This window comes from Lepisma saccharinum, chromosome 6, assembly GCF_977018435.1.
Source record: "Lepisma saccharinum chromosome 6, izLepSacc3.1, whole genome shotgun sequence".
NCBI lineage: Eukaryota > Metazoa > Arthropoda > Insecta > Zygentoma > Lepismatidae > Lepisma > Lepisma saccharinum.
Window position 1 is genome coordinate 54,886,244 of NC_139234.1, and position 10,449 is coordinate 54,896,692.

The following is a 10,449-nucleotide window of genomic DNA, read 5'->3' on the forward strand; positions in this document are numbered from 1 at the left end:
GCCTTCTAGGTCAGGGGCAGAGCATGCTGATCACCCCTCGTACATATACGTATGCAATTACGTACACTTACATAATTTATTTTATTAATATCACAATATTCATGGGGGAGCGTGCCCTCTACGATGCATATGAAGATGGATCCGATTACAATAAAACAGAATATTAATGACTTTTAAACTAAAGTTCATTGCATTGAAATAATACTACCGGGTGTATACAAAACATGATAAAAAGTAATTTACTTTTTTAACAATATAAATAGAGACATGAGTTTCACTTAGAAATCCCTAGCAGATGACATTCGTCTTCACTTGTGGCCAAATAGACCTGCAAAGATAAAAACGAAGAATAATCAAAGGTGTTCTATTGTGAAAAAAAAGAAAAACGTTTTTTTATTGTAATATGACTGGTAACAGCAAACAAGACATATCATCTAAGTATTGTAGTGTAAACTTACATTTGCTTTGTTCATATTTTCTTTGTGCTCAGAACTAAACGATATTATAACGATTGCGTTAAAAATATGCTCTAAAATATGCAAAATGAAAATGGAGAATGAGAAAAAAAGAAACTGCAACACAGGCTCCTTCATATAGACTGGAAATTAAGGTAATTAGTATTCTTGCCTTGTATCAAACAACATTGTCACCTGTATCATATAACTTCTCTGTCAAAAGTGAGGATACCAGAAAGGGACTACGGGATTCCCATCCCCCCCCCCCTTTTCTGTGAAATCACTCACCAGACAAGAAAAAGGTTGTAAATGAACTTTAACTTAAAATATTAAATACATAATTCGTATTTAAATGTAAATTAAATGCGAGTTCCTCCTCACAAAAATATTGTCTTCTCCCTCAATTGGAAAAATCTCTTGGACAGAAGAAGTAAGAACGCTGAAAATTCTGCAAAATAAAACAAAATATGCAACATAAATATGGTTCCACTTAACTTTCACTTCTGTCAATGCAATTTTTTTATATATATGTATTTTTCAACAAAACATGTAAGCCTATTTGCATCTTATGTATGAATGGCTTATTGCAGAAAGGGACCTGAGTCACATTTTTGAGGTATCGGAGTCACAACTTTTTCATCTCCTCTGTCTCTAGCAGCATACTGCAGGAGGGCGCATTGAGGGTTGCAAAATTAACTATTCATTATGCTAAAAATTTGAGCCAACAACAGCACATTTCTTTCTTACACTATCAATATTATACGATTTTTCTTGTTTTTCTCAGAATTGTGCAAAAGTGACTCAGGTCCCTTTCTGCAATAAGCCATTCATATGTATTTATTTGTCTTCACTATCATTATAATGAAGAGTTTTGAGAGCTTAAGTCCCGAAATGTAGATTACAGTGGCTTATTTTAACCCTGCTATGGGCGTGCACGGTCTCTAGTTCCGGGTGTGTGGATTTAAGGTAGTCATTTATCAATGATTGTTTTGTCAACACCCTCCCTCTGTCTACCTGAGTTTCTAACCTTCCTCTTTAACACTTTAACACCACGATCACCACGATTTTGTTTTCAGAGTTAGTCAGATCTTCAAGCAGCTTGGGGTTGTGGGGTGGGGTCTGTCCGAGTCCATGCATGACTCCATGCGTACCTAGTTTTTACTGAAAATCCGGTCTGCCGTTCTGTGTCCGACAAACGAAGAGTACATTTTTATAGTTTTATAGAATTTCAACTTTTATAGTGTCATAGAATATAAATTATTGTAAGAAAAGATCTAATCGTAATAATTGAGGGCTTGGTGTTTTAGACCATTAATTGAACATATTTTGAAAACCCTATTGTGTCTGGCACCGTGCGCGACCACCGACGTAGCTTTTCTCGCGCGACCCACGGAGGGTTAATGGCGGCTAAAGGGCTTGATCCCCTCCTGAAACGTTCTTGAAATTTGGAGAAAATATGGTTACCAATAGTTACTTGTTAAGTCAAATATTCTCATGTTGTAAACCACTAATCCCATATTTTGAATATCTGTAGAAAATTTTCACTACTAAAAAAGAACCCTGCACCAAAAAATATATGTGTACACTGAGATGAACAAGTATTGATAGGCAAATTGTCCACGACTATTTTTATTATTTTTCTTTTGTCTTGGACTACACGTTTTTAAGGAATGGATTTCTATTCGACGTTTTGTTTCAATTGTTGAAGCTCTCATAGCGAGAGACAAAGAGAACATCATATTGATGGGCAATTTGTTTCGTAATACTTACGCATCCCACAGTACCATTGAATTTGATGACGGTGGTTCATTATCTTTCAAAAGCTCGAATCGGTTCCCAGAATTTACCAGGACGTTAAATAATGGTATAAACATGTACTAATCCCTGTATGTCACCTGAGTCAGGGAAGACCAGGATTATATGGGATTATATGACCTTGAAGTACAGTGTCAAAGAAGATTTGTGCACTACCACTTCTGCATAAAATATTAATCAATAACTTTACATGTCTCCCCGATAGAGCAGTGGTAGCTTCGTCGCCTTGTAATCGAGGGGTTCCGGGTTCGATTCCCGGTGGAGGCACATAGTGGGTCGGATCCGACTTTAAACTGTATGTCCAGTCCCGATTAGCCTTACTGTGCATAAAGTGGACTTAAGACACCAAATCAACCAACCAATAACTTTACTTTTCGTCATTTGGAACTAACTGTATTTTTTGTTATTCAATAAATATTCAATTTCTGTTTGACATTAATTTCCTTGCCATGGCAGGTGTTCTTAAACAAATTTTGGCAACCTTAACTACACGTAAGCTAAAGGTTTGTAAACCTAATATCTAAATGTGTTTCTCATGGACTTACCAGGAGTGTCTGCATTGTGTTGCGTTCCAAAATCCGGAATCGGAAATTCTTTGAGATTTTTCAGCAGTGTATGCAATTTTATAGTATCCAGCAGACCATTGAAGAGTAGGTGAAGGATTCAATTGTGAAGCCATCTTGATGAACTTGACCCACAGCTCCATTCTGTAGCTTCAGGGTATTTGTAAGGACATCTCCAGATTCCAGAAGACTCTTTATTTTATGAAGGTCGTCCACATTGTGTCTTGGAAAACAATGAGACCTTGAGGATGGCAACAAGTTTTCATTGATAAACTTGGGATTATGTATTTAGAAAAATGAAATGTCAAGAGTTATAAAAAGCAATATTTAACTCTTCTTGGCCTTTCCTTGTTTTTTTAGAATTAAGAACTCTTGTCAGCGTACCTTTCAGAAAAAATATTTTTCTTCTTATATCAAACTAATTTTGACTATTATGTTTAATAAGGAGGTGTACTTATATTTTAGCTGAGCTAGGCATACCTTTAATTTCCGCTCTATCACTATGCACCTGTGTAAACAGCCACCAACTGTACTGAAATACAATCTTAAGATACCTTGACTGGAATATTTAAGATGTTAAATTACATTTTGAAATTTCTTTTGTTGCGGGAGAATAAATTTCCAGAAATTTGATTTTTTCTTAACGGACGTCTCTACTCTCAATATACAGTAATAATGGCAGTTTCCTAATGTTTGAGAGTCAAGTATTATTGTATTATTGATTTAATAAGGTAATTTTTAGCGCATATGCGAATGATTCATATTCAGTTTGTGCCACATATTGCGGAAGAGACATTGATACAATCTTGACCTTCAGATAGTTGCAAACATAGTATACGATTCCATATCATGGAATGAGCAAAACTAAAGTTACGTTTCGCTTTCACATACACAGAGAAAGAATTCCACTTCAAAAATTGAAATAAAACCATACTATATGATTTCACTTAGTTGTTATTATACTATACACCGTACATAATGATTGTATGTACTTCATACACTAAACTTTATGGGACAAAACTCGGAGCACGATTTGTTACGTGTCTACCCTCTTGCAGCCAACTCGAATCCTTACAAATTTCACCCAATCATCATTCATCTCCGCGGTTAGCCAAAAGTGACAGAAAAGCGAGACTAAATAACAGAAATACGAAACCGTATATTTGTGCGTAGCATATACTACTAAAACTCTATATTTGTTTAAAGTGTTTAAATAACATATGATACGCACTGATATCAGCATTCATGTTCATGTTTGTCATGTGTATTGTAGAGCACCCTGTTCATCGAATAACTAAGGCCGTCTCTTCAAAGACTGATATTGCATTGCAATGTAATGTTTGTTTTAAGCCTGGTCAGGTAAAATAACAAAGGCAGGGACTACAGTACACCGTAACCGTAGCCACATAAAATAATGGAGACAATTCGAGTGATAACCAATTTATTGATGCATTCTCTCTATATTAAACATGTTACAGCATAATTTTGTGATTTTTAACGACATCCGTGTCCATTGTGCATAGCCTGTGTCTGCCAAACCTGAAAAAGAAGAAGATAATATTAATTTCGAAAGAAAATGAAATGAAACAGGAAAAACAGCAAAACGCCGATAATCCTAAAATAAATAAAGAAAGAAAATCGAATGAAACATTTTGTAGTTGAATTGTACCTAGGTAAACCTTAGTTATTGTTACTAAATGTGTATATAAGGACCAAAATGCCATCAATAGATAAGCTTTGGGTTTCACAGTTTTTGTGTAAGATATATTATGGGTGTATGGAGAGAAAGAAAATGTCGTTTGGAAAATATTAGTTAGGAAATAGACTAGACTGAATTGTGAAACAGACTATTTCATTACAACTGATTTATGTTTGAAATAACCACATACATAATTGGAATAGGAAAAAAATTAAAGCAAATATATGTAACTGGCACAAATTAACTTTTCATATGAATTGTTGTGCAAAAAAAAAAATGCATTTTTGGAAACATGTAATTGCACCGTCAACCGAGTTCAGAATTTGTTTTCAGTTTCACTATATGCACAGATAGACTGACCAGAACTGGCTCTACTATTTTGAAGCGAGATACGGAACAATGAAATCTTGCTTGTGTCGGGAATCGAATTTCCACTATGCTGAAACTAAAATTATTTCACCAAATTTTCTGATCTATGATTTCTTTTAGATTAAACCGTGTATCTATTTTAATGTATTCTACTTTATCATGTTGTAACTGTAGTCAGATCATCAAATAACTACTCCCATTATTCAAAAAGTCTAAAAATTTATTTATTTATTTATTTATTCCAAGTTTCAGATACAGCACTTTTAAGGCCATTTTACACTGAAAACTCTAACAAATAACAAGAACAAGTCAAGATGGTTTAAGGTAAAAACAAGAAAGGTTAAATATAAACATAAGGCATAAACAAGGAAACAAAGATTTACATATTCATTTTTAGGGAAGATCGAAAAATACTTTCAGGGGCAAAAATGTCTATGTTTGTGGGTTGTTTATTGTAGAACTGGGACAGCCTGTGGAATAGAGCGCGCTGTATAAGGGAAAGCCTAGCAGTAGAGTTGTGGAACAATTCAGTGTTTCGGGTCGATCGAGAGGGAACTCTGAAGTTGAATTCTGTAAGCAGAAATTCAGATCTTAATTTTCCATTGATGATTTTATAGAAAAATTTCATATCGGCCATATCGTGTCGGGTCTGCAGTAACTGGATGTTCAAAGTAGTCAGGATGTCAGGTTTCTGAAGATGCCGCAGAGAAGGAATTCTATGACGAACAATGGCGGTAAAGAAGCTGAGGACGGAATCCATGCTAGAAAGATTTGTATTGGAAGCCATGGCCCAGACTGGGGAGCAGTATTTGAGAATCGGAGAAATTAATGATTTGAAAAATAGCCTAAGAGAAGTTGGAGTATCAATTTCAGTGAATCTGTAGAGGAGGCCTAAGAGGCGCATTGCACTTTTAGTTGTAGCTGCGATGTGTTCCTTAAAGTTCAGTTTTTCATCTATGATAACACCTAGATCTTTTTGAGTCGCAACTGTAGTAATATAATTGTTTTCAAGAACATAATGAGAATGTATTTTGTTCATTTTAAAAGAGACTGTGAGGGAGGAACATTTCTACGGGTTAAGTTGTAGATTCCACTGCTTACACCATGTGTCAAGTTCGGAAAGAGCATTCTGGAGAATCACAGGATCTTGTGTGGTTGAGATTTCTTTGAAAAGTTTACAGTCGTCAGCAAACATGAGTATTAATTGACAGGAAGTGAGGAAAGTCTTTGAGGGAGATCGTCCATGTATAGGATGAACAAGAGAGGGCCCAAGACGCTCCCTTGTGGCACCCCAGACAAGACAGGAAGAAAATCAGAAGAGACGCCTGAAAGAGTGGCACGCTGTGTACGTGAGTGTAGATAATCCTGGATTAAGGAGAGAAATATGCCATGTATGTTAAATCTAGTTCGTAATTTGTGAATAAGAAGAGCATGGTTTATTTTGTCAAAGGTTTTTGAAATATCCAAGTATATCACATCTAGCTGGGAATTTTTGGAAATAGCGAAAATAGCGGTGTATGGGTAATGAGGCAAGGATAGATTTAACTTCTTGAGAAGAGGTTTTGATAGTGGATAGAGAGTGTGAACAGACCGACTGCACGTCGGGGAGTGGGTTGGTTGTAGCATGCGAGGTGAAGTTTACTTTAAAGAAACTGTTAATTAAGTGCACTCTTTTATCTCCACAGGCTATTTCCGATTTGTACTTGATTTCCATGGGGATGCGTGATTTTTGCTTTCTTGAATTTAGCAATGTAACGAATTTATTTGGATTGGTAAGGCACTGTGCTGTTACGTTGTCCTTGTATTTCTCCCTAAGTAAATACTTGGAGTGACGTCTGATGCTACAGAAGGATTGGTGTGTATGCACATTGGGGCTATGTTTCCACAGATTCCAGGCTTCCTTTTTGTTTTTTAACACCAGGAGAACTTCATTGTCAAAATAAACTGGGTATTTTGTAGATTTCGGTTTCCTGGTCGGTACAAAGTCGTTAATCACGGCGTGAAGTACGTCCACTGATATCTTAGGAGATTGGGATCGATTCTATAACGGTAAGCATAGATTACGTGACATCTCTGGATGTTGTGCATTTGCAGCGTGGGAGTGTGTCATAATTCCCGAAACCACCAATCAGCAAGCGAGCCGCTGACATCATCTCAGCCCAACACCTATCGTGAGGCCTCGTACTCACGCTCTAGGCTATTGGTAGGCTTGCTAGACCTTTAGTGGTTTGTCTATGTGCTAGACAGACACTGCACTCGACTGTAGATATTCCGTAAATAACCTGACTACAAAAACATGTAATTATGATCAATAACGACTGTGGTAAGCACTTACCTGGTAACATTAATAGTAGCGCCTGTATGCTGCTGGGTGGTAAGCATGGTATGTTGAATAGCCATGGTAAGGGTGGTAAGCGGCTCGTCCATAGTATGCGTCATGGGCCCTGTTGTAGTAATTGTAAGCTGGATGGTACTGGGCGAGGGCCACAGCCAGGAAAGCGGCGATCAGGAGAAGCTGAAATAGACAAGTTCATTGGATTTTCTATTTGGGTGTCTTTCTGGTGTACAATGATGTTCCTCTATGCTAAACAAGTCCAACATAGATGGAATAAAAGTGCGTAAAGATGAAGCTAACATCGCACTGTTGCCATCCAATTAATATATTTTACGATGTAATAGGCTTTTCTCATGATTTCTATTTTTTCTCCTATTTTGGTTATTTTCCGTCAGGGTCCTTAAAGCACAAACACAATGACACATCCGCCGACCCCAACACGCTATGACGCCAGGCACTCAGGATTCGAATCCTGGCTAGGTCATGGGCATTTTTTGTGAGTACACCTTCATCCAAATCCTAATTTTCATATTCGCCATTAGCCAAAAGTGGTAGAAAAGCGAAGTAGAAAAAACCAAATCAATCAATTAATAATGGCACATGGGCCTCCCCGATGGCGCAGTGGTAGCATCTTCGTCTTGTAATCAAGGGATCATGGGTTCGATACCCGGCGGAGGCACAAGTGGTTCGGATCCCACTTTAAACTGTAGGTCCAGTCCCGATTAGCCTTACTGTGCATAAAGTGGACTTACAACACCAAATCAACAACAACAACAATGGCACATCTATACTTGAACTACGGTTTGAAGCTAAGACCTCTATGTAGGGCGTTACACCAACAGCTCTGCTGTGAAAAAAGCTTCTTGAAGTTATTAAAGGTCAGCAAATTGTTAAATTTTCTTCAGCTTAATGGAGAAAATACAATGAAGGAGACAACTGCAGCGGTTATATCCCATGGAACCGAAAAGTTTGAATTTCCAATATGCTGACGACACTGAGATGCAGTAGCAGAAACAAGTACAATTGGTAACGCAGGAGACTTCCACTTGAACTAGCGGGATGTCACGTGGATTTGCAGACACTTTCGGAAATATCATACAACTGCACTTCGGGTGAAACTGATGTGAAAACGTGACGTCAGGTGATACTGGTATTGCATATTGCATACTTCATTTCTGCAATACGAAGATAATTAATAACAACAAAAAATAGCTTACAGCCTCATTTCGGTTCATTTTTGGAGAGTGTTGCGTGAGTGGGGTCTGATATCATTCAATCATAAGCCTTTTTCATCGCGGACTCGAAACAACAAAACAATCTATCAAGAACGACACAGTGTTCGTTAAATAACCACGGCGAAGAATCAATAAACGAATGCCATCGCCATCTGCCGTTGCTATTCATAACATTTCAAAATGAACTTGCCCTTTTATAAGCGTTTCATCGACAGACACAATTGGCAGCGCGAAAATACTAGCGATATGGGCAAAAAATTCTTCGGAAAATGTCGTCTTAGTTCCTTTATGCTCAGAGAAGCTAATCGTGACTCGAACCACTGCAACACAGTGACATCGTCAGGCATACGTGTTCCGGGTTCGAATCCCGACTTGTGCGTTCCTTGTTAGTGTCCCTTCATCAATTTCATCATATTATCACTCATCTTCGTCGTCGCGATTAGCGAAAAGCGACGCTAAATGACGAAAATCAATCAATCAATTAAGACATGGGTGTTCACCACAAGATTGCGTAACTACCCGATGATGCAGTGGTAACGTCGTCACCTTGTAATCAAGGTTCGATACTCAATGGAGGCAGGTAGTGAATGGGATCCCATTCTAAACTGTAGGTCCTTCATGTGCATAAAGTTAACTTTAAATAAAAATTAATTCATTCATTCATTCAACGAAAGAGTGATCTTCCCTGATGGCGCAGTGGTAGCGCCGTTGCCTTGTAATCAAGGGGTCCCGGGTTCGATTCCCGGTGGAAGCCCATAATGGTTCGGATCCCACTTTAAACTGTAGGTCCAGTCCCGATTAGCCTTACTGTGCATAAAGTGTACTTAAAACACCAAATCAATCCAATCAACGAAAGAATGAATATTATCTTTCTGTGGTCTTGATTGTCATGTTGGATGTAGTTTCCCTATAAACTATAGAACAGGCTGTTAAAAATATGAATTTGTTTTCCTGAAAATCTATTATGTTTACTATTTCGGTGAACACTATTTCATTTTATGACCCCTTGATAGTTGTATGTTTACTACCATTGCACAATGCATAACGTTACTGTTCTTCTTATCTTAGGTTAATCGCTACGTTGAGCAATTATATGGAATCAATCGGAGCTGAGAGTTTGTCCCACTAACGAAATGTGCACCCACAGGGAATCGAACCCTGAACGTCTTGAATACAATGTGATCGTGTTATTCACTATGCTATTAGTAACACCATTGTAGTACAGACCGACCGCTACAAATGCAACTGAAGCAACTTAATACTGAAATAATGATATTGAAATAAGGAAGATTACATTACCAGCTTAAACATGGCGATCACTACGACTTGTTGCCTACAAAGACTTCCAATCGAGAAATGTGAACCAAATGCATTTGTCCCACAGCTTATATACCTTAGAAAATAACCGTAGGTTGAGCAACACCCTTACCCTTTCCTCAACCGGTAGCACTTTAAAAAATATTTAATAATGCAATTCTTGAGTCTTATTTCCAACAAGGATCCGTGTGGTCGACGCAAATAATAAATAGTGTTCCGAGTCACGCTAACACTGCTTAGAAATCACGAACTGAACTTTGTTAATATTGCGACCTTCTGTCATTTGCCTCAATAGTACTTGTCGTTCCTGACGTCGTGACGTCTGTTCTGTGTAGGAAATGTATTTGTTATACATTTATCATGCGGTTAGAATAACATGTCCAATGCGTTTTGACCATAGAAAGGGTTTTCATGCAGACAGAATCCGGGGACGTAAGTTTAGCTCCTGGGCATTCCTGTAGGTAGGAAATACGTGATATCAAACTTTTTTATTTGCATTCAAGCAAATTTTCTCCTCGGGCTGTTGAAAGGGAGAATCAACCTTGAGGACAATTGTTATCATGTTTAAGCAGGGGAAGGGAGCGCTCCCGCCTTTAGTGCAACAGGTTTCAGGATCGATCCCCTGCGGGAGCTCCAAAATTTCGGTGTTCACTCAGCATCG

At 37.8% G+C, this 10,449-nt stretch overlaps 1 long non-coding RNA gene across 1 annotated transcript; it reads right to left on the minus strand.

Annotated features, from left to right (window-relative positions):
* Positions 1-4,257: 4,257 nt before the first annotated feature.
* LOC145989400 (uncharacterized) lies at positions 4,258-9,874 on the minus strand. Its single transcript, XR_014441837.1, has 3 exons — positions 9,771-9,874; positions 7,237-7,416; positions 4,258-4,372 (listed from the first exon to the last, which is right to left on the minus strand). It is a non-coding gene; the product is annotated as an uncharacterized LOC145989400 (long non-coding RNA).
* Positions 9,875-10,449: the final 575 nt, after the last annotated feature.